Raw genomic sequence first — 26,675 nt, 5'->3', positions numbered from 1 at the left:
CTCAGCTCCCTGCTCCCAAACCACATGGGAGAGAGAGCTCACCGCCCAGACAGGTGGGCACTCCTGAGACTGCAGGGCAGGAGAGACCGCCAGTACTGCCCACCCTTGCCCACATCCCTGGCCCAAGAGGAAACTGTATAGGACCTCTGGGAAAAGGAAGATAGGGGCACTCAATGCTGTTTTCCAGACACCACCCAGATCTGAAGGGACCTGGTCTAACAGCTCCCTATACCCAAATCCTGTGGGAGGGAGAGCTAGAACTTCAGAGGGGCAGACATACCTGGGAAGCCAGAGGAGACTACTTTCTGCCCACATTTCTGATTCCAGAGGAAAACACCTAGTACCACCTGGGCCCCCTGTGCACAGGGTCCAGAGCAAAGGTGGGGCAGGCCCTTCTGGTTGCTGCCCTCACAGAGAGCTGAAACCCAGCACTGAGAAGCAACTCCAGGACTGAGACCAGAGGTAAGACCAACTTTTCTGCTCAAAGTAACTTGCCTGGTAGACTCAGGACACACACCCACAAGAAAACCTGAAGAACAGTAGACAGGAACGACTACACGCCTGAAAGCAGAACACTCTGTTCCTATAACTGACTGAAAGAGAACAGGAAAACAGGTCTACAGCACTCCTGACACAGTTGCCTATAGGATGGTCTATCCACTGTCAGAAATAGCAGAACAAGGCAACACCAGAGACACCGTGATGGCAAGAGGAAAGTGCAGGAACACAAGCAACAGAAACCAAGAATACATGGCATCATCAGAGCCCAATACTCCCAACAAAGCAAACACTGAATATCAGAACACACCAAAAAAGCAAGGTCCAGATTTAAAATCACATTTGATCAGGATGATGGAGGACTTCAAGAAAGACAGAAAGAACTCCCTTAGAGAAATGCAGGAAAACACAAATAAACAAACAGAAACCTATGAAGAGGAAATGCAAAAATCCCTGAAAGAATTACAGTAAAACACAATCAAACAGGTGAAGGAGTTATAAATAGAAATAGAAGCAATAAAGAAAGCACAAAGGGAGACAACCCTGGATATAAAAAACCAAAGGAATAGACAAGGAGTCATAGATAAAAGCATCACCAAAAGAATGCAAGAGATAGAAGAGAGAATCTCGAGCAGAAGATTACATAGAAATCATCGACAAACTATCAAAGATAATTTAAAACAGAAAAAGCTACTGGCCCAAAACATACAGGAAATCCAGGACACAATGAGAAGATCAAACCTAAGGATAATAGGTATAGAAGAGAGTGAAGACACACAACTCAAAAGACCAGTAAATATCTTCAACAAAATCATAGAAGAAAACTTCCCTAACCTAAAGAAAGAGATGCCCATAAACATACAAGAAGCCTACAGAACTCCAAATAGATTGGACCAGAAAAGAAGCTCCTCCTGTCACATAACAGTCAAAACACCAAATGCACAAAACAAAGAAAGAATATTAAAAGCAGTAAGGAAAAAAAGGTCAAGTAACATATAAAGGTAGACCTATCAGAATTACACCAGACTTCTCACCAGAGACTATGAATGCCAGAAGATCCTGGACAGATGTCATACAGACCCTAAGAGAACACAAATGCCAGCCCAGGTTATTATATCCAACAAAACTCTCAATTAACATAGATGGAAAAACCAAGATATTCTATGACAAAACCAAATTACACAATATCTTTCTATAAATCCAATCATACAAAGGATAATATATGGTAAAGCACAACACAAGGAGGCAAGCTACACCCTAGAAAAAGCAAGGAACTAATATTTTTGCAACAGAACAAAGAGAAGACCAGCACACAAACATAATCTCACATCCAAACATGAATATAACAGAAAGCAAAAATCACTATTCCTTAATATCTCTCGACATCAATGACTCAATACCATAGTAAAAAGACACAGATTAAAAAACTGGATACACAATGAGGACCCAACATTTTGCTGCCTACAGGAAACACACCTCAGAGACAAAGACAGACACTACCTCAGAGTAAAAGGCTGGAAAACAACTTTCCAAGCAAATGGTCTGAAGAAGCAAGCTGGAGTAGCCATTCTAATATCGAATAAAATCGATTTTCAAGCAAATGTCATCAAAAACGATAAGGAAGGACACTTCATATTCATCAAAGGAAAAAATCCAAGAAGATGAACTCTCAATCCTGAATATCTATGCTCCAAAGACAAGGGTATCTACATACATAAAAGAAACGTTACTAAAGCTCAAAGCACACATTGTACCTCACACAATAATAGTAGGAGATTTCAACATCACACTCTCATCAATGGGTAGATCATGGAAAGAGAAATTAAACAGAGACATAGACAGACTAAGAGAAGTCATGAACCAAATGGATTTAACATATATTTATAGAACATTCTATCCTAAAGCAAAAGGATATACCTTCTTCTCACCACCTCATGATACTTTCTCCAAAATTGACCATATAATCGGTCATAAAACAGGCCTTAATAGATAGAGAAAGATAGAAATAATCCCATGCGTCCTATCAGACCACCACGGGCTAAAATTGGTCTTTAACAATAAGGGAAGAACGCCCACATATACATGGAAGTTGAACAGTGCTCTACTCAATGATAACCTGGTCAAGAAAGAAATAAAGAAAGAAATTAAAGACATCTTACAATTTAATGAAAATGAAGGTACAACATACCCAAACTTATGGGACACATTGAAAGCTGTGCTAAGAGGAAAACACATAGCTCTGAGAGCCTGCAGAAAGAAACAGGAGAGAGCTTATGTCAGCACCTTGACAGCACACCTATAGTCTCTAGAACAAAAAGAATCAAACACACCCATGAGGAGTAGAAGGCAGGAAATAATCAAACTCAGAGCTGAAATCAACCTAATAGAGGCAAAAAGAATTATACAAAGAATCAACAGAACCAAGAGGTTGATTATTGGAGAAAATCAACAGGATAGTTAAACCCTTAGCAAGACTGACCAAAGGACACAGAGAGTATGTCCAAATTAACAAAATCAGAAATGAAAAGGAAGACCTAACAACAGAATCAGAGGAAATTCAAAAAATTATCAGATCCTACTACAAAAGCCTATATTCAATAAAACTTGAAAATCTGGAGGAAATGCACAATTTCCTAGACAGATACCAGATACTGAAGTTAAATCAGGAACAGATGGAAAATTTAAACAACACCTTAACTCCTAAAGAAATAGAAGCAGTCATTAAAAGTCTCCCAACCAAGGAGATCTCAGGTCCAGATGGGTTCAGTGCAGAATTCTATCAAACCTTCATAGAAGACCTTATACCAATGCTATCCAAATTATTTCACAAAATCGAAAGAGACAGAATGCTGCCGAATAACTTCTATGAAGCAACAATTACTCTTATACCTAAAACACAAAGACCCAAGGAAGAAAGAGAACTGCAGAGTTAGACTGCAGGGAGACAAATAACCCTATTAAAAATGGGGTTCAGAGTTAAACAAAGAATCACAGCTGAGGAATGCCAAATGGCTGAGAAATACCTAAAGAAATGTTCAACATCTTTAGTCATCAGGGAGATGCAAATCAAAACAACACTGGGATTCCACCTCACACCAGTCAGAATGGCTACGATTAAAATCTCCAGAGACAGCAGATGCTGGCGAGGATGTGGAGAAAGAGTGACACTCCTCCATTATTGGTGGGATTGCAGATTGGTACAACCATTCTGGAAATCAGTCTGGAGGTTCCTCAGAAAATTGCACATTGAACTACCTGAGGACCCAGCTGTACCTCTCATTGAAATATACCCAAAAGATGCCCCAACATAAAACAAAGACACATGCTCCACTATGTTCATAGCAGCATTATTTATAATAGCCAGAAGCTGGAAAGAACCCAGATGCCCTTCAACAGAAGAATGGATACAGAAAATGTGGAACATCTACACAACGGAATACTACTCAGCTATGAAACACAATGACTTTATGTAAGTCATAGGCAAATGAATCGAACTGGAAAATATCGTCCTGAGTAAGGTAACCAAATCACAGAAAAATACACACTCATTAAGTGGATATTAGCCCAAATGCCTGAATTACCCTAGATGCACAGAACACATAAAACTCAAGAAGGATGACCAAAATGCGAATGCTTCACTCCTTCTTTAAAAGGGGAACAAGAAAACCCTTGGGAGGGAATAGGCAAGCAAGTTTAGAACAGAGGCTGAAGGAACACCCATTCAGAGCCTGCCCCACATGTGGCCCATACATATACAGCCACCAGACTAGATGAGATGGATGAAGCAAATTTGTGCAGGCTGATAGGAACCAGATGCAGATCTCTCCTGAGAGATGCAGCCAGAATATAGCAAATACAGAGGCGAATGCCAGCAGCAAACCACTGAACTGAGAACGGGACCCCAGTTGAAGGAATCAGAGAAAGGACTGAATGTGCTTGAAGGGTCTCGAGACCCCATATGAACAACAATGCCAACCAACCAGAGCTTCCAGGGACTAAGCCACTACCCAAAGACTATACATGGACTGACCCTGGGCTCCAACTGCATATCTAGCAATGAATAGCCTAGTAAGAGCATCAGTGGAAAGGGAAGCCCCTGGTCCTGCCAAGACTGAACCAGAACTTGATTTTTGGGGGGAGGGCGGTAATGAGGGGAGGATGGGGAGGGGAACACTCATAGAGAAGGGGAGGGGGCGGGGTTAGTGGGATGTTGGCCTGGAAACCCGGGAAAGGGAATAACAATTGAAATGTGACTATGAAATACCTAATTAATAAAGATGGACATAAAAAAAGTGCATTCTGAAAGGGATCGGATATAGAACTCTCCTGAGAGACACATCCAGAGAATGTCCAATAGTGAGGTCAATGCTAGCAGCAAACCACTGAACTGAGAACAGGACCCCCTTTGGGGGAATTAGAGGAAGGATTGAAAGAGCTAAAGGGGTTTGCAATCCTATAAGAACAACAATGCCAAACCACCAGAGCTTCCAGGGACTAAAGCACTCCTGAAACACTATGCATGGACTGACCCAGTGCTCCAACTCCATATGTAGCAGGGCATAGCCTTGTTTGGGCACCAGTGGAAGGGGAAGTCCTTGGTCCTGCTAATGTTTGACCTCCAGTGCAGATGAATGTCGGGAGGGAGACGAAAAGGGGGTTTCACAGGTGAATACACATATGGGGGAGGTGGTGAGGATAGGAGTTTATGGACAGGAAACTGGGAAAGGGAATAACATTTTAAATGTAAATAAAGAAATGTATCTAATAAAGAATTAAATTCCGGAAAAACATTTATTTTATAATTTAAAGACAATTTTTGGATGTTATTTTTTTTAAAAATACTCTGCATTTATTGAATAAAATACGATTAATCTTTCTCCCATTACCCACTCTAAATGCTCTAATCTCTGTCACACATGCCTTCCTTCAGGTTCTGTGTTCTGCTTTGTTTTGATAGCGAACTGACTGCAGTTAGTGGTGCCTATTAGGATTGTGGACCATACACAGGACTGCAGATCTATCTTTCCTGAGAAATGCCATTTCCAATCCAAGAGCTCCTCAGTGTGGGATGTGAACTGGAGGTCATCGGCAGCATCTGTCCTGGCATTTTGACTAGCTTGATCTTACACAGGAAGTGAGTTGCTGTAAGTTCATGTGTGTGGTTGATGTGTTTGCATCCAGAGGATAACATTTTATAGCACTCCTCACTTTCCACTATATCATACGTTGTTCATATTAGTTTCATTTAAATTATCTATAACCATGAAACTAAGGACTCAATTTTCTCTTGTGTGAATCAATAGTCACCACCCTGAGTCCCTAGAATCATTTTCTTTTCCAGTCACAACTTATTCCTTCACAAGAGCACTCTGTTATTTAGAAACTAAGAAAATAATGCCTTACAACAAACCTCTAGGTATGTCTGTTCTTAATGATAGATGCCAATTGAATACTCATGTGTTAAATATTTTGAAATTTTGCTGCCAAATTTATAATATGATAAATCAGAACATTTAAGAGAATTTGAAAACATTCTTTGAAATTTTATTTTTGTTTTATACCAGTCATAACCAAAATCTTATTCTTGACTTGTGACAAAGATTTATTTTACTCATCATTCATATTGTTGAGACAAAAATAGCATTAAAATGTACAAAATAACCTATAAATATTGAACGTTATAAATAAAAGTCAAGTTCATCAGACTTGAAGTTTCTATAATTTTTTTAGTTTTTGTGAACATGTATAAACCTTTAGAAATGGCTAATTAAAGCAAGTTTGAGTGATATATGCATTCTCCTAGCACTTATTTATTTTGAAACCCAGATGTAAAATATTGATTTTTAAAAAAAAATAGACAAAACAAACTGATTAAAGATATGGAGTTATTTCTATCACAAAAAACTTAATTTAATTTATAGCATGGTAGAATTGACCCTTTGTCTCTTTAGATTCTGCTTCGGTGGATTCAGCTGCCTAGTGAATTCTGTTACACCACTGCCAACTTGGATGATACACTCAGGCCATTTATTGGTTACAGATGTGCTGCATAGATCCTATAGATCGTTTGTCATTATTTCCAAACAATTACTTGCATGCAGTTTTCTTTGTATTAGATATGGGAGGTAACATAAACACAATTTAAAGTACCACAGAGGGTTTATGGAGGTTATATAAAAAACATTGCTCAATTTTATGCACAGAATGTGAGCATCTATAGATTTTGGTATCCCTAGGGAGCCTGGATGTAGTTGCCCTCAGATACCATGGAATGATTTTATTGTTGGTGAAAATTGCTAGGATCATCCTGACTTGTCCAAATTCCACAGTTTTCACACAATACAGATCATGTATACATTTTAATTTATATTATTCAAAAGTATTTCCAACATCAAATATAAAGTTTACTGTTTGAGAATGATATCTTTAATATATTTATTTTACTAAGATAATAAAGAAAAATGAATAGAGGGTAAGGCCACAATAAAACCTTGCCCAAATTCTACTCAAATAAATAGAATACACAGAATACAGGTCAAAAATCCCTTGTGGGATAATTTCGTTGAGATAATAGGTGAGTTAATGATTTTGATATGTGTCTCGGGAAACTTTAAAATAATGAAGCTCACCCTTATTTTCCTTAACACTTTGACTCACCCAGTGCCTTCGAGTCCATTTGACTAGCCTGAAGGCTCAGATTCACACTATGCATTAATGTCTGCTTGACTTTTGCCCTGATCATGTCCCATGAGGATAACAGAATGCATGGTGTCCTTCAATGAGAGTTTTGTGATGCAGAATTAGGGTGAGGGTTTGTTGGAGCATGGGACCCTCTTCAAGGAAGGCCACATTGCTTTTGAGTTGTGGGGAACAAATCAAGGTTTATTATTTTCATTACAGAAGTCATGGATACAATTATACATTTATTATGGCTACTAATATAATTTCACTGTAAAAATGCCCATTGTTAGTTCTCCAACCATACACAAAACACATAAATACATACAATATGTATACATGCTAGTATTAACTACTTGGTTTTATGTACATATTTGTGTCTATTTACATGCATACTGCCTTAGTCCGTGGTCTGTTTTTAAAATATAATACAAAAGACCAGGAAAAGTCAAATTGAACTGCCTCATGTTTCTTTGAAAGAATAAGACAAGGATAACAAGATTTAGCACATGCATGGGTGCAGTTCTGAACCCAACAAGTTGGAAAGTGACATATGGTGGGATGTATCATGGGAACCCAAAGTGTCGAATTCCTCTTTTGACAATAATGCTTTGAAATAATCCAATTCAGTTGTGACCTTAATCCACCTATCAGGAAAAACATCTCCCATCAGGCACATGAACAAGCACAAAGGGGAACCACTCTATTCAGCTTCCTGCTGTTGAACTCTACATGACTATCATTCAGCTCTATATCTGGGTGGTGCTTTTGCCTGTAGGGTCCTTACAAAGGCCTGCATTACAAACGTGAAGTTAAGCACTAGTGGCAGGGTGGGTTCTTTCTTGATATTGTAGTCAGTTTACATAGGATGCAAAGACTTATTAATGAAACACATTTTATTGTTTGCATATTTAATTGGGAAACATCATACAATAAAATATTTTAGTAAATGCACTTGTATATTGCTGTGTTTATATATTTTATAAATGTGAAAAACATCTAAAATTATAAAATGTATTCTGCTTTAAATAGAAGCAAGTAAATAAAAGTTATGAAAGACAACAGCAATCAAAGTTATATCCTAGTTACACTTAACAATATCATGGTTTTATCACCCTGAGGACTAATGCCCACTGAAGTATAGATTTGATTTCTATCTACTATCTCAGGAATGTTAAAGAATGTAACAAACAAATTGAGCACACACACACTCACATATATTGATCATTTATTGAGCCATAATAATATCTAAAAGCTATCAGCAGGATGGATTCTGAGAGGAATGCTTTTAAATCAATAGGAGTGCAACTTGTCAAATTCATCTTTATGAGAATAAGGTTAATAGCTTCTTTTTTTTCTAAGCCATTCATTTTGATGTGACCAATGGGGCTATATAAAGAATATATGTATTTACCTAATAATTAATCTAGTCCAGTCAGGGGAGCATATAATACACATTGAAGTAAAAAGCTGACAGATAACTGAGAACATAACATGTTCTACCAAAGGCTTTTGTTTTGAATGAAGTGTCTTCTAATCAAACATTCTAGCCATATTTGTATAAAACAGTCAAATCATATAAAAGTGTCCCATTTGAGTATGGATATTATTGATGTTCAATGAATTTTAATTTTTATTAAGAATAGTAATATATATATGCTCATTTTAAAAAATATAATTAAAGTCTTTTGCTTGTTGAATCTAAAATTGCATGTTTAAACAGAGCAGATGAAATTGATTATATTTATTTTCTAATGAGAAAATATTCAAAATTGTAAAGATAAGAATTAGATTCTGTATGTTTTTTTTTCAAAATTATATTTCCAGTAATTCTAAGAGGATCATGTATATTGTATTTTTGTTTTTTTTTTCATCCTGTTCCACAACTTCTTCCAGAACTAACATTCATTCCATATATGGAATGAACTTTGTGTCTTCACTTCAGTTATATTTCAAAATTAAATCCAGTGGAATTACTGAAGTCAAATTCATTGGAGTGCTTTTTCACATAGTAATGGATACATCTTAAAAGAAAACTATCTTTTCCTCTCACAAAATCAGTCATCAATAGCACCTGAATTAGAGTTGAGACTTCATGATTATCTTCATGCTATGCTAGGATTTTCTGTCTTAAGTTTATGAAGGTCTCGTACATGTTATGACAACTATTGAGTCAACTTATGCATGTCATTGCCCTGCTATTATTGTTTTTAAAACACTGGATGTATCCATCTACTACCTCTGGCTTTTGAAGTCATCTTTCTGTCCACAAGCATCCCTGTGGTTGGGTATGATGTAGATTGCCCATAGAAGCCTCAGCCCTCCTTAGACCCTTATTCTCTTCACTGACCAGTAGTTCTCTGTGATAATTGTCACTTAGTGTAGATAGAAGCTTCCTTGATGAGTATTAATATATCTACTCACCTATTAGGATAGTGATTAATCAAGAGGAGTCATTTTAATTCTATGGGTGTTTGCTAGAGTAATAGAAGTGGCTTCTGTCCCAGGGCCTATCACTTACAAAGCTTCAGAATGTCATCCTAATAATGGTGCCTAGTATGGATCTTAGCTTCTGGAATAGGCTCACTTTTTAAAGTAATTTGTTTTTAAACCAAAATTCAAATTTTAATATAAATAAAGAGATATATATGAATTGCTTTGTAGCTGAATTCACATGTCATTGTACCTTACCACTTCCCAAAACTCCTAACTGTGATCATCCATGGTCTACTTCAGTCTGGAGTAATCATTCTTTAAATAATATAATATAATGTGAGTTAGTTTTTACTCAGAATTTGATTTGTGTAACCTCTGAGATCATTTAGACACTGAGCCAACAACCAGGCAGCATACACTAGCTGATCCCCTTCCAACACATATACAGTAGAGGACTGCCTGGTCTGTCCTCAGTAAAAGAAGATACATCCTTCCCTTGTGAGACTTGAGGCCACAAGCAGTGGGGAAGTCTGGTGGGATGGGGAGAGGGTGGGGACAGACATCCTTTCGGAAAACAGGGAGGAGGAATGGATGACATGACGAACTGTCAGAGGATAGACATGGAGGGGTGTAACAACTGGACTATAAAAAATAGGTTAAAGAATGGTAGTAATATAAACAGACTTAAAAATTATATTTTTATTTTTTATTGGATATCTTTGTTTTTACATTTCAAATGTTATTCCTTTTCCCTGTTTCTAGGCCATAAGCACCCTATCCCATTTGCCTCTTCTACTATAAGGGTGTTCCCTCTCCCCAACCGTACCTCCTTCTCACCCCCCATAACATTCCACTGCATTAGAGGTAATAGCCTTGGCAGTACCAAGGACTTCTCCTCCCACTGATGCCCAACAAGGCCACCCTCTACTATATACACAGCTGGAGCCATGGGTCTGTTCATGTATATTCTTTGGGTAGTAGTTTAGTCCCAGGGAGCTCTGGTTGGTTGATATTGTTTTTCTTATGGGGTCATAAGCCCCTCCAACTCCTTCATTCCTTTATCCGCCTGATATAATTGTCTTCTCAGAATCTAACTGCTTCTGCTGTGAACCTTGTACTAGTCCAGGAAGCTCCTAGCCTCTGTACAGTCAAATCTAGGCTTATCTTGTTTTCAGCCCCCCAAACTTACTGCTGAAAAAGATCTCCCTTTCTACTTCTGAGTGGATGGTTCAATTCAGCTGTTCTGGCTCAAACTCCTCTCCAAGCTGACTGGTTCATATTAGTGATTCTCAGCTTCTGACTAAGTTGTTCTGCTTGGAAAAACTGCATCTAAACTAGATGTGCTGAGCTACACTGACTGTACTGCCTGCACAAGCTGAATGGAAAGCACAAACTGCCAAAGTACCTAACTCACTCCAGTGCAATCCTCCTGCCCTGCCTGACTGAAATCACCTACTAGAACTCAGAGATCTGTCTCCTGAAGGCCAGGACTAAAGAATGGAACACCATGTCTGAGCATAAGATGAACTTTACCTGAAAATTGCACTCCTTAGGCTGGCCTTGAACTCAGAGTTCTGCATGTTAATGTCTCCTGGGATTAAAGGTATATATATATATATGCATTCCAAGGGGAACACGAAAAGCTAAAAAGTCTTTGAATGAAATCCCTTGCCAGAGCAGTCCTATTGCTGGATTAAAATCTCTCTACAAAGAAGTGCAGGCCGACAGGAACTGGATGTAGATCTCTCCTGAGAGACACACCCAGAATACAGCAAATACATAGGCGAATGCCAGCAGCAATCCACTGAACTGAGAACGGGACCCGGGTTGAAGGAATCAGAGAAAAAACTGGAAGAGCTTGAAGGGGCTCGAGACCCCATATTGAACAACAATGCCAAACAATGAGAGCTTCCAGGAACTAAGCCACTACCCAAAGACTATACATGGACTGACCCTGGACTCTGACCTCATAGGTAGCAATGAATATCCTAGTAAGATCACCAGTGGAAGAGGAAGCCCTTGGTCCTGCCAAGACTGAACCCCCAGTGAATGTGACTGTTCGGAGAGGGTGGTGATTGGGGGAGGATGGGGAGGAGAAGCCCATATAGAAGGGGAGGGGGAGGGGTTAGGGGGTGTTGACCAGGAAACCGGAAAGGGGAATAACAATCGAAATGTAAATAAGAAATACTGGAGTTAATAAAGAAAAAAAATTCTCTACAGCTCTGTATACGGTTTGCCTACAAAAAAATCAAAATGAGACACAAAGATTTTTAAATTGGACAGTTACTTGAAGGGTTGTGAAATCTGTAATGTTGCAGGAAAAATAAGCGTTTGAGAATGTGGGGAATGCTTCCATGTGTCTTCCTGAAACTTACTTTTACCTGTATACTACCAAAAACAGTATTTGGAAGCATTAATCTGGAGTTGTATGAAATTTGAACACTTACCATAATGTTTCTAGGAAAACCTTTCCTTGTGTGTTTCTTTATTTAGATTTGTGGCAAAATTATCTTGTCAAATAAATTTGGGAGGCTATTTATAAATATTCTAGTTATAGTTCGTCTTAAAGACTTAGTTTTATTACTTAAGTTTATTTTCTGAAGTAGCATGTTTAACAATATTCCTTTCTACACAATGAAATAGAGAAGATGTAGAAATAAATTTTCAATGTAAAATTCTACCATGTATAATGACAAAATCATATTTAGAAATAATTATTTTAGAATACGGAACTTAAAGAGAAGAAAAATAGTAGCATTAATGATTCATGAGTCTAATATTAATGATAATAAAAAATAAAAAGTCAAGACACTTGCTAAAGGAGAAGCCCAGCGGCCATCATCTGAGTCTACTGATTTATTAGTTTTATATATGATTTTATACTTGATAGAGATTGTTTATGAGTGAACCTATAATGGAATATTATATTTCTTTCTTCAGAATTTGCATTATTTCTTCATTCAATTTCATTTCGAAGAGTTGGACATATGCATATATTCACAAATATCTGTACATTTAGACAAACACATATACTCATGCATATACATTTATACATGCATACTCACAGGGACATGTATACATAGTCAAACACATGGATATCCTGGCACATGCATTCAGACTTCCACACACAGAAATACGTGCACAGATACTTACCATATTCTAGTGATCTGGATCGAGTTTAATCTTGCTTATTAATAAAAATTTAAATGATAGCTTTTTTAAAAAAATGTCAAACAACAAATAGTAGCTGGGAAAAACTGCATACAAAACCGAGTGGATCAACAGATGAGAAGGAACCACACTCATAGAAAAGACAGCCCCGCTAAGGAATAACCTGGTTAGACTGGGACTCTGGAAGCCCAATTATATACCATTCTGGAGAATATGAGATTTTAAGGGACTTTGGTTTACTGATATGGGTTCAACATTTTTTAATTTACTTTGGCAAAATTTGCTGTATTAAGGGAAGTTGTCAGGCACACTTAACATGATATTCAAACATTCCACATTTATGTTTGAATAACAATGTATAGGTCTTTCTTTGAGCTTATTAGACCAGTCGAACAAGTCAGAAGAACGGAGGAGAAAAGCGTTCAATTGGAGTGAGAAAAAATAGGGCAGATATTTTTCTAAGGTTGCTATGGAATTTTGTTAACACTGAAAGCTGTCTATTTATCTATGATCCTTCTCTATATCAGTATGTTTTTCAGGGATCTGTCTAACTCTTGATTCTTCTCACTCATACATACATACATACAAGTACATGTATACATGCATGTGTGTTACATCTCTACTGCTCTGGCAGCTACAATCTTAACTATAGTTTGTCCCACACTTTGAATGTAATTCCCACACCTGAATTTTGTTGAAAAGCCTTAGTTTCTCAATTTCAAGATGATTTCTTTTTCCTATTGATTTTTAGGAGAGAGAGAATTTGTCACAATAAACTTTATCTATAACTCTGAGAATACTTTGACTTTGATAAGGTCAAAAAAGGCTAACGTTCATTTATTAGGAGAAATACATCCAATATCCTCAATTTTTCTTAAATAACATCATTGATTCTGAAACTCTGTGTGCTCTGTGTCCTCGGGGTAAATATGCCTTTAAGAGGCTGTATGACAACCTGTATTTTGCACAATGCTCCAGACAAGTTCAGAATCACACACAAATGACTTTACTTTAGGAGCATTAGCATTTATCACTCAACTTTAGTTCCCAGGAGCTACAGTAACTGCAGTATAAATTCATTCTGTCAATGCCTTTAGCTTTAACTTCTTTTTAAGGGGAATTAGAAGATTTATTTGTCTATTCTGTCAGATTATGACTATCCTGAAGAAAAAACTTCCTTTCCTTCTTCCTTCATTCTCTTCTTTCTTTCCTCCTTCTTTTCATTATTATTATTACTATTTTATTATTATTATTATTACTATAAATCTGCTAAGGATCAAATAAAAAGATTGGGAGCTGATATTTACATTAATATAAAATAAAATGTGATATGTGTACATATGATATGATATGTACACCAAATAACAAGTTATAACTTGATGAAATACTTGACATGCAATTTAATGCAAACTATACTGCTGCATTAATCTAGAAACAAAATAACACATCAATCAATATGATTATTAATGTTTGTACTTGATTTCCTACATAGTCATTATACCTATTTTATTATATAAATTCATAATTAATTACAATTAAAAAAGAGTTGTAACTTAGCAACACTTCAGTACTTTTTTCTCATTATCGGAATAAATGGCCAATTATCTAGATATTGTTGAAAGTCACCTGGAATTTCTAGGTTATCTGCAGTGTTTTTCATTTTAAATAGCAGTTTCAGTGTATGACATCATACAAAATAAGAAACCATCATCAATTCTATGAAACGTTTTCCAATTATAATGATGGACAACTTCTTGCCCTCTAAGTACATGTCTTTAGTGTTCCTCAAGTATTAATTTTATAAATTTCAACAAAGAGAAGAGTAACAAAATTTATGTGTTGTAATTTTCACACAATTTGCTTCATAAACTGTTCCTATATCCTGATTTCAGTTACCATCAGATCAAGTAAAATTGAGGATAGTTGATTCAATGATTGGAGGGTGTTTTTTTTTGTTTGTTTTAAATTAGATGCCAAAGTTTTATTTTAACCTCCTCAATTGGTATTTAATTATGTCCACAATTTGATTCAATTTCAAATTCAGGTAACTTGAAAATGTTCTTAAATAGGTACCATTACCTAGCTTTATCATTATTTTGATTTATATGCAAACTCAATATGATTCACTATTTGCCAGTTTGATGCAAACACTTGTTTGAAGAATGCAACAAATGTGATGGCAGAGAGATAGATATTCACAAAATAAAGACACAGTACCCAGCAAATCAACTTTGCGCTATCTTGGTTTGCTGACAACAATACTGAAGTGTACGTCTCTTAGTTTATTTCTGAACTACCCTAATAAGCATATAATATATATATACATATACATATATGTATGTTACATTTATCTGTAACAGTATCTATCTTTTTTCTATGTAATTGTCATTTTTTTAATTAATTAAATAAATAATACTTATTATCTTGTGCTAGGTTTCCCATAGAGTTCTGCCATGTAAATCCTTCATATTTACCATATTCAGGTCTAATGCTATTTATTTTCTCTCTCACATCTGTTACTTCCTTAACTCCTTGATTTCCTTTTTTCTCCCTTCTGCATTCTTGTCAACAAAGATATTAGTCATGCAAAATAAAACTTCAGAAATTCCCTTTGAATAACACATTTTCTCATCACTGAATCTTCTTCCCTCAATCTTCTATGCTTTCATGAAATCTTAGTATTGAAGAGGAACTGGAACTTCAGTATCCTCAATTAATAGCTGTTCCATAGTCATCTGATGTTTGCAGTTCATTGTTTTTCCAATTGATTTTTCTCTTTCTTACTGAGCAGTGGGTAGAGAAGCTATATGAGAATAAAGAGATAATCTTCTAAAATAGAAATGTCTTTTTTAATGAAGTAATAAATATGACTCTGGGTCACATTTAATACATTATTATGTTTCTTCCTGGAAACTACCTTTATTGGTAGGGTATCAAACAAACATCATTTTGCATCCATATTTCTCTGTTTAGCTTATGTTCAATTATCAATAAGCTCAGTTAATTCAGACATATGGATACTTCACAAAACTTACTTTTCCATAAGCCTAGCTGAGTTTGCTCTTACATATAGACAGAAAATAATGACAACCTGCAACTGTATATGTACTTTTTTATAATATGACTTTTAAAAAGTAACATCATAATATTTTATGAACATCATGATAGTGATCTTGTTCAGAATAAAAGCTTAAGTAACATGTACAACAAATCCTCATGTTCTCTGCCATCCAAAGTAGTTGTGCTTTTCAGTGGGCTTCAATAAAATACCTTAGAGAAGCATCAAGGAAGGGAGGGTTCCCTAGTCTTAACAATTTCAAAGATAAATCAGATCATAGAGATTAGATCATAGAGGAGATGGCTTGATCTGCAGAGAAGGATATCTCAGGAAGGATACAGTCAGGAAGTAGAGGTGGGTCAAGGCTCATACTCAGTTTCCTTTTTAGTTTTATTCAGCTGTTCACAGCTAATGTAGGTCTTCTTGACTATACACGGACATGGCTGATGCTTGTCTCCTTCATAATTCTAATAAGATATCACAATTAAAATATTACCTACAAACTTTCTATCATTGAATTGAAGATTATAACCAGCATTTTAAAATTCAGACAGTGAATGTAGAAAAAAATAATATGAATATGTTTCTGAGTCTACACATAGCCCATGGAAAAACTTTTAACCCCCAAAAGACCTATCTTTTCTACATGATGGTAATGGATAAAGTTAGAGCAGAGAATGGGGGAACAAGCAACCAATGACTGCCCCATCTTGATTCCTATCCCATGAGATAGAGCCAACCCCTCTCACTGCTGATGATACTTTGCCATGTCTGCAGATAAGAAACTAGAGTGTCTCTTGAGAGGCTTCAGCCAGCAGCAGATGTAGGCAAATGTAGTAGCCCATGCATAACCAAACATCAGGGGAAACCAGGCATCTTGTGGAAGGTAGAATTGAGGAGATCAGAGGGGTCAAGTTCACCACAAGTAGACCGTAGGAGTCAACTAACCTGGGACAATTGGAGTTCACATAGCCTGCTGCAGCAACAAAGGGGCATGTAGGAGCAGGACCTAGACTTCTACATACATCTGTAGAAAGTGGGCTGTTTAATGTTCATTTCACTCTAAAAAGTGGAATAGTGGCTGTCTTGGTCTCTGTTCACTGACATTGGATCCCTTCCCTTCCCTGGACTGTCTAGTTGGGCCTCAGTAGGAGAGCATGTGGCTAGTCCTGTTGGGACTAGGTGTCCCAGAATGGGATGGTAACCAAGGTGGGCTCTCCTTCTCTGAAGAAAAGGGGTAAGGGCAATTGACAGAGGGATTTTTAAGTGTGAGACTAGGAAGAGAGGGATCAGGGTTGTGATCAGGATGTAAAGTGAGCAAAAGAAATAAAACTTTAAAAATAAGAATTAGTGCAGCTTGATCAGAAGTCTACCACTTTCCAGGCTGATTCACATGAACATGATAAACAGGTTAAGAGTAAAAGAGGGATAATTATCCCTTTAAAATGATAATGCACCTTTCCATGGAGACCCTTTATTGGTGATACAATTCCAGCACAGCAGCTTATAAAGGTTGTTTTCAGCCAAACTTACTGCTATTTTGAGATTCTAAGTAACAAACAACTTTTCCTTTCTTTATTTCTGTAGGTTTTTTTCCTTTAAGATACAGGGTAAAGCCTGGGCAGGCATACTTTTTCCAGGTCGTTGATTTTCTCCCACACTCTCTAAAGCCCACTTTCACTCTCTCATTGGGTTGTCAAACAGCACTGCAAAAGGCAAGCTTTCTCTGCTGGTTCTCTGTATTTCTCCTTAAGCCAGCTGAGAAACTTAATAACACACCAGCTGACAAGATGAATAGCATGACAACACTCTTAAACTCTCCTGATTCTCCCTTGGAGTTCATCTTAATTTTTAACAACAAAACTTAATGCTAGAGCACTGAGGCAGGAGAGGGTTGTTGGGGAGCAACCTCATAAAAGCAAAGAGGAGAGGGGAGATTAGGGTGTAACTGGGAATGAGGATAAATTTGAAATGCAAATAAATAAAATAACCAATAAAAAACAAAATTATTAATCCAAAATTGAAATTTTGAGTCCATGTTAAGAATGAGCATCACCACGACCAAGCCATAGCCTCTCACTATTAACATGATATTGGATGAAAGTTACAAAAAGATGGAAATTATGGGAAAAATGTAGGAAATATGTGTAAGTTTAGAAATTCAATTTATTGTATCACACATTCTTCAGGGTGCTTCTTCCTATTTCTATAAATGTGGTTTGCTGCCCTGAAACTGCAATAAAATCTTTCATGATTGTCTTCTAGAAATAGTTCCTTAAGATAGGACCTGCTGACATGTGGAAAGGAGAGCAAACTATGTCTTTCATTAACATTAGTTTACAAAGAGCATTTAAGGTGTTTACCATTCTTAGCAAAATCAAGGTGCCATTCTTTTAATTTTCTCACAGACTGTAAAGAACCTACATCAACTGGTTTTCCAAAGCCAAATAGCCAGCCATGGAAACATGCATATATACTACACTATACAGACTGAGGGGTTTAAATTTATAAATTTATGAATATAGGAACACACTATATACATTATAGTTATTAATATATGAACTCCCTCCCATATCTACTATATCTATTTTATCTATATCTATCTATATAATTAATGATAAAGATATAACACAATGATATGCTTAGGAGAGAACACAAAGAGAGGCAAGGGAGTGTTTGGATGAAAGGAAGGGAAGAAGGAAATAATTTAATTATATAAAAATATTTAAAGGTAAGAGAAATGATTAGAAATAAAGAAATTTGTGGTTTGTTGTCTTCAGAAACTTGAATATGCTTGACACTTGCAATATTCCCATCAAATGGCCAAGGCAGGAAATAATAATGCTTGACTGTAAAGCATTGACTTATTTTGAGTCAAAGTCAATCCACATGGTAATGAATAAAATCTCAGCTCTCTACAAATGACATGAGAAATCATGTTACTGACAGTGCGGCTCCCCACATACACACTTGAGATTAAAAACTAGATAAGTTATCGCTTGTCACTGTTGGCAGCTCCAATTCCTCACCTCTTTACCTCCTGAACTGAACACAGCAAAGTTGAGAAATGCTTTCCTCATCTTTATAGGCTTTATATTGGAATTCCATGTCAGCTACAGTCCTTTCAAAAGACAGGGCTTTGTTTCAAGTTGGGCTGTGCATATTCTGAGTGTCAATTATCTCTATAGCAATTTCAAACCATGTATGCAGCCCATCAGCAGCCTACTTCTACAATCGCCATCCTATATTTTATGTTGAAAAATGAACTGTCAAAATTCTTTGAGTGAGTGTCAGTGAAATGAGAATTATCAATCACACAGGCCTATTTTCTACAAGGGAAGGAAGTGAATGGTGCCTGGTCACCTAGAATGCCAGAGTGAATCTGTTTGAACAACCTGGTGATCCTTTGCTTTTCTATCAGAAGCAGGCTTCCATCTGACTCTCCCTAATATCCTGTACATGGTTTAAATCTCAATCCTATTCTCCCCCGGTGAATAAAACCCAAACTTATGAAAGTGTTTCCAGGTACTTTGCATCCTCCACCAATAGAATCTATCCTTATAATTATTATAGATCTTTCCTCCAGGTTCTAGCCCTGGATTCTGTTGATCAGCAAATAGACTACATTATTCTTGTGAAGATTGCAGTTCCTTTGCATTTTGCTAGGGAGTTTCTATGTAGCTATACTTAAAGCTTTGTGGTGATAATTGTCACATGAAAATTTTCACTCATAATTTTACTATGCCTATGCTTGCAACAAAAATAAATATCTAGATCGGATTCAGGAATTTTTGTCCTAGTATCTGCAAAGATAGATAGACTCAAGTTTCATTCTTTATCTCAGATGATCATCTTTTTGCTTTTAGTTAAGATTTTCTGGGTCTCTGATAGATAGAGGTGCACATATGTTTGTCATGGAAGTCTTCTTGTAGGATATAGATGTGCCCAACTTTTCACAATGGAAAAGAAAACTTGAGTTCTATAATCAGTGCAAAATGATTCTAGTGAAGCTAGAGATAGGAGAGTGAGTAGAGTATGTGCTGTCTATCCCTGAGGATTTAATTCAAAACCTAGCATCCACATAAAATTCAAGCATCTCTATGTACCCAGCTTAGCACTGGAGGCTTGAGGCGGTGAAAGTATCCACTTTCTTGTGCTTCTTGGCTGACTCTAGGATTTGTGAGAGACCCTGACTTCAAGAAAGAACATTAATAAAATAGGTCTCTAGATATCATTCTCTGCCCTTAAGAAAATCACAAACACATTTACATGTGTGTATAAACATATGTAAACACAAAACTATTCTAGCTCCTTTTTTATCAGAACATCTCACCATCTAGCCCTGGGTGATTTAGAGCTCACTATGTAAGTCAGACTTGCCTCAAACTCACAGAGATCAGCATGCTTCTGCCTTGTCAGTGTATCAGTGTACACAGCATGCTAATGCTACAATAATTCAAATTTTCTCTTAGATATGATAAAGGCACTATTTCTCTATTTTTGTTGTTATTGATATTGATTGTTCTTGTAATTAAATTTGGCCCTCAAAAAAGCGAGGGCTTATAATCTCTAAAATTCTTTTTTTTTAATTACAGATAATGAGGCTGTGTCTGAATTACCACTATATCTTCAAAAATTTATATCTAGTCTCAAAATGCTTTTCATTTTCTTTATTCATGTTTAAGTTATAGGTGGTTGATAATTTTATACTTACAGTCATATCTTATTTTTTCTACAGCAACATCCCCTCTTTCCTATTGTGTGGTTAGAATTATATCTGTATCTTTTTTAGTACAGCCAATAAACCAGTGCAGAATAAGAAGTAATGTATTTCAAGTACCCAATTTCTCTTACTTTTTTGATTTTTTAATAAAATAAACTAGATAAATTAACAGTTATTACATAAAAATTTTTGGTAAAAACTCTATATTTGGAAAGTGAGAGTTCAAAAGGATGATGGTGATGAGAGTAACTTTGATATGGAAAACTTCAAAGGAAGTAAATGCCATTTATGAGTCATTTTAAGTGTTAAATCGTTGTTTCCAACTTGAGATTATACTCATCAAATGTTCTTTCTCACTGGACATAGTACTACCTGAGGACTACCTGAGCATATTCTCAAAAGATGCTCCAACATATAACAAGGACACATGCTCCACTGTGTTCATAGTAGCCCCATTTTAATAGTCAGAAACTGGATAGAACACACATGTCCTTCAACAGAGGAATGGATACAGAAAATGTGACACATTTACACAAGTGTGTACTACTCAGTTATTAAAACCAATGACTTCATGAAATTCACAGGCAGATGGATGGAACTAGAAAATATCGTCCTGAGTGAGGTAGCCCAATCACAAAAGAACACACATTGAAGGCACTCACTGATAAGTGGATATTAGCCCAAAAACTCCAATTACCAAAGATACAATCCATAGACCACATGAAGCTCAAGAAAAAGGATGACCAAAGTACAGATGCTTCAGTCCTTCTTAGAAGGTGAAACAAAAATATTCATAAGAGGAGATATGGAGACAAAGTTTAGAGCCTGAACTAATTCAGGCAATTCAGAGCCTGCCCCACCTGGGGATCCAGTCTATATACGAATAGCCACTAAACTCAGACAATATTGCTGATGCTAAGAAGTGCATGCTGACAGGGGCCAGAACTATTTGTCTTTTGAGAGGCTCTGCCATAGCATGAAATATACAAAGGAGGGGGCTCAAAGCCAACCATTGAACTAAGAATGGGGCCCCCAATAGAAGAGTTAGCGAAAGGATTGAAGAAGCTGAAGGGTTTGCAACCCCATAAGAACAATACTAACCATCCAGAACACCCAGGGACTAAGCCACCATCCAAAGAGTACACATGGACAGACCAGTGGCTCCAGGTGCATATGTAGCAGAGGATGGCCTTGTTGGGCACCGATGGAAGGAAGATCCCTTGGTCCTGCTAAGGCTGGGCTTAGTAGTGTAGGGGAATGTCAGAGCAGTGAGGTGAGAAGGGGTGTGTTGTTGGGTGGGGGAACACCGTTATAGAAGAAGGGGGAGGGAGTATGGGATATGGGGTTTATGGATGGAAAACCGTGAAAGGGTGTAACACTTAAAATATAAATAAAATATGTACAAAATATGTTTTTTCTAATCTTCTAAGAGAAAAAAGTGCATTGTCTTGTTACTGACTAAAACTATCTACATTTATCTTACCACAATATATACTATATATACAATAGGATATAACATAAAATAATATGAGTATATTGTATTCTCCTTAGATTTATCCCTGGTTCTTAAACATAAACATGAATGTCAATTCATGACTATGTATTCATTGCATCAGAAAGACAGGTATTCTGATGTTTGTCCAATACATAAGAATGAGATTTCAATTTGCTCTCCTAAAATAATAAACTCAAAATGAAAGAAAGAGAAAATTGTGACCTGGAGATCATACAATTTTTAAAGGAAAAAATGAACATTTCTTGACATTCTTTTTTGGGACAGGGTGTTATCACTGAATAAAGATATATGAGAAACATAAGAGAAAAAGTTTACTTTTCTTTTCCTGTAGGAAGCAGACTTGGCATCAAATCCAATCAAAACTCTTCTGTATAAGAGCAAAACAAAATCAACAGAATCAAAGGTAAACTACTAGAGTGTAAGAATGAAGTTTGCCTGTACCATCACAGCATTTCAACAACGCAAAAATCAAAACAAAATAGAACAATACATGGAAAGTGATTTACAAATGCTAAGAAACTAAATATGTATTTATCCAAGTAAAAATAATGACACTTGCCATACCATCATCAAAAGGTGTTTAGCGTCGACTTATTCTCTAGAAAAAGCAAATAACAGCATCAATGAGTCATCACTGAGTATCTTTCGAACACCTATTAAGTTAGCATGAGAGCAAATGCTGATGACACTGGGAAAAGCAGACCCACATATTGTTGGTGTAAATGTAAATTGTACACTAAGCAGAACAGCCAGCATTCTGTTGCTGGAATAACGACAAACAGATGTAATGGAAGAAGATCTGGAAATCTCAATTCAGGAATACCGTACAAAGGCAATTAAATACGCATGTCAAGGAGGAGGATTATATATAAATCTAAACATTTTTCACTGTAGTCAAGATTTAGAAACTACATAGATGATCATTACCATTACCAGATAAACAGGTATACTGCAGAGAACAACTGATTTATGGACTCAAATTGAAGGTAGAATCTATAAGAGGGACTAAATGGTGTTTGTCAAGAACTGAAGGATGGAGAAAAAGAAGAAACTGGCCTGTGATTGAGATATGTGCAGTGAGTAATTTTAAAACTAGTTTTTAAAATGTAAGGATAACATTTTATATTACTGAAGTCTGCTAAGAGAATTAGCTTAAGTGTCTACACACGAAAGAAGAATAAACATAATGTGAAACAGTCACATACTTCATGATGGCAATACTTTCACAAGTTCTTATATACCTATAAGAACATTAAAGTATAGACACAATGTTTATACCAATTTTATATGTCTTCATATAACAGGAAAGCTCAGGGAGGAGGGAAAGCAACATAAATACATGATAAATTTTCATAATGCTTGTTGGCTTAGAAAGGAAAAAAAATAAATGAAGAAAATTGCAAAGTATGAAGATTCATGAAAAGAAAAATAAGACATATCCATATTAATAAAAACAGTGACACTGACTTGAATCTCCCATAGAGTATGAGGATATTTTCATGGCATGTAGAGAATATTATTACTCAAAGAGTTTAATGCACTCATATGATTCAGTATTTCAGGGGACAGAGAAACAAACTATGTCATGAAGGATCTGAGGATCAATTATGTGGTCTTGAGTACAGAGAAGCTATGACCTGGTTCCACCATATTCAAAAACTGTTTTTGTTTTGTTTGTTTGTGATTCTGTTGTTCTTTTTCTGGTTGTTTTTTAGCTTCCCTCTTTTAGGTTGCATGAGACAGGTAGACTGTTTTCTAGAAATTCATGAACACCTGGTTTTTGCAACATTGGATCTATTTTACTGTGATGGAATTGAGGTGGGAAATTTTCTTTATACCAGAACATTTCCATATAAAAGATAAGGGTATTTCAATAAAAATAATCTAACTGAAATATAAGATGCAGGTCATTTGTTAATAATTCTTGATGATTCCAATATTAATTTCAACAAATAGTATTTTGTTTTTCCCTTACAACATATATGGAAGATTGGAGATTATTAAAAATTGGAAGTAAAAACATATTTGAAGTAGAAGTATGAATCTATTCTATTTAGAATGTGGTGATTCACAGAACATATAATGACCTACAAGTGTAACAGATGGAAAACTTGAAGTGTAATTGAGTAAGATCTAACAAGGAGCAACAGTTTTGTGCTTTAGAAAAACCCAAGAAGAAATATAGAGGAAAAGTGTAAAATATTCATCAGAGATGAAATATTATGCTTATTTGTATATATAGAGAGATAGAGAGATAGAGAGATAGATAGACCCCAAACCTTTGATATATAATGGTGTCCTGTCTGCAAGGTTTGCTAAGGCAATGGTGTCACAAAGCTTGTGGAAGTAAAATTATGGTATCTGGGAACAAATTGTCCCATAGCCAGACATTATGAAGAGAATGAGAGACCTTAGAACATGCCTCTGTATATGCGGTGTCTCCATCAAATCCCTCTCTAAGGGGCTCTAGAAACCCTGAAGAAGAATCAGCAAGAGTTAAGAGCTAGTGGGAATAGAAAACATGCACATTTGATAAATTAGCATTCAAATAAAACAAATACCTCTAAATGTATATGAAGAAAGGCCATACGAACTCACACATACTGGAGGATTGTACGTGGCCTTCCTTGGTCTGCACCAGGTATTTTATAGCTTTCAGTTTAGGTTTTATGTGATTTTTGAGTATATGAACAAATGGATCTGTTCCTTATGCTTTCTCTTGGGCTCGTTTTTCTTCTGTCTGTTAATTTTCTCAATTCCCATAGGTTGGTCTTTATTTTCTCTTATTGTATTTTGTTTTATTATTTTTTAACCTTATAAGTCTCTTTTGTTTCTAGGAGTGTAAGGAAGAAAAAGAAAGTGGATCTGGATAGTACAAAAAATAATGAGGATATATTATATGAGAATAAAATCTATTTCCAATAAAAGGAATACAAAAAGAAAAAATAGGAAGAAACATGAAAGTAACAACATGACCTGTGTCTGACTCATTACGAATATGCCACAATATTCATCTCAGATTAGTCCGGGTAATGCTCCATTGAAGATGTAGCAAATAGCCAGAAGTGAAATGGCTTAAACACTTGAAAATTGAATTTCAAAGATCTGAGATTAAAAGTACAAAATGGGTCTGAATGAGCAAAAACATGGTCTATAAATTTGTGTGTATTGCTGAGGTTCCAGGAGGCATGGTCGGCTTCCGTTCCTCGGCACATGCCTTTGACTCTGAGACATTTAAACAACAGACTGCTATGATCCGGTATATTCATATTCTGAATAATATAAAATCATTTTGAATTATACACAATCTCATAGAGGACTCAAGTTGGTCTTGAGCTTCTGATTTGCAGTTATCAATTACTACTAGTAGTTTTTACACACAGATATCTTGAAACGTCACTTAGCTTTGTCTCCATGAACCAGAAAAAGTGAATTTTTACTTGCTTGAATCCTCAAGTAACTGCATCTGGAAGGTAAGATATACTCATTATTTTCATTCTTTTAAATCTGTAAATTTCAGTTATAAATTCTTTTGAAATAAGAACATAAGGGGACCTCTCAATAGAGGTTCAAAAGAAACACGTCTATTATGAGACGGTTGTAAATTTAAAGCATATTTACTTCTTGACACTATACATACCCTACTTGCATGAAACTCTCTTCTCAGTTTCTGGGAGGATCATCTTCCTACAACATGGCCAATAGGTGTCAGTTTTATTTTCTTTCCTGACTTTGACAATGTTGCATTGACCATGATTCAGAGCAGTCCCCAAAATACGAAAATTAATGTTCTCTTTATACAGCTGTCACAAATAAATGGGTTTTCAAACAGATATTATACAAGAAAAATTGCTTTCAGAACAAGACTACATTCTGTGAGAAAAAAAATGTCATGCCACTATTTACTTGTCTGACCAATGCATAGGTGTCTTGGAAATTGAGTTTATTACAAAGAAGTATGATAGGACTGTGACAGACACTGTAGCAAGAGTACGACTGAGAAATGTTGCTTGGTCAACACAAGGCAATTACTTGTCAGAGAGACCACAGAGCAATGTCATTCCCTTCAATATTCTATTACAAATATAAATTTCAAAGCATTTGAGTCTTTATTGCTAGCAATCATATACAGATCACATTGTTAAATTATATTAATTGTGGATGTCAGAATCCACAGGTAACTGCTAATATGTATTCTTCTAAAAGCATTGACAGCATGCTTATTTCATCATGTATAAAATCTTGTAATCAGTATTATTCAGAAATGACAATTATTAGACTTTCTTTTTATCAGGAAGAATTTCCTAATTCACTCAATTTTTTTATTCTCTGTGATTAGTCAGAAAAACTTGTTTTGGGCTCCACTCCAAGCTGAAGGAGGCTGATGGGTTTTAGAAAAGATCACCAGATGTGAAGAGCAAAGTTCAAATGGAAGAATGAGGCTGAGATTGTGAAAATGCGATGTTTAAAGTAATGAAGAAGATCCAACTCCACAAATCTCCAAGATTACAAATAGGCGAACCCCAGTTTGCAGTGGGTTACATCTCAGCCACCTGAAATTCAGCACATTAAGTCTTTTGTTGATTGGAAATACA

The sequence above is a fragment of the Rattus norvegicus genome, chromosome 14, assembly GCF_021556685.1.
Source record: "Rattus norvegicus strain SHRSP/BbbUtx chromosome 14, alternate assembly SHRSP_T2T, whole genome shotgun sequence".
Taxonomy (NCBI): domain Eukaryota; kingdom Metazoa; phylum Chordata; class Mammalia; order Rodentia; family Muridae; genus Rattus; species Rattus norvegicus.
Note: the sequence above shows the minus strand (reverse complement) of the source record.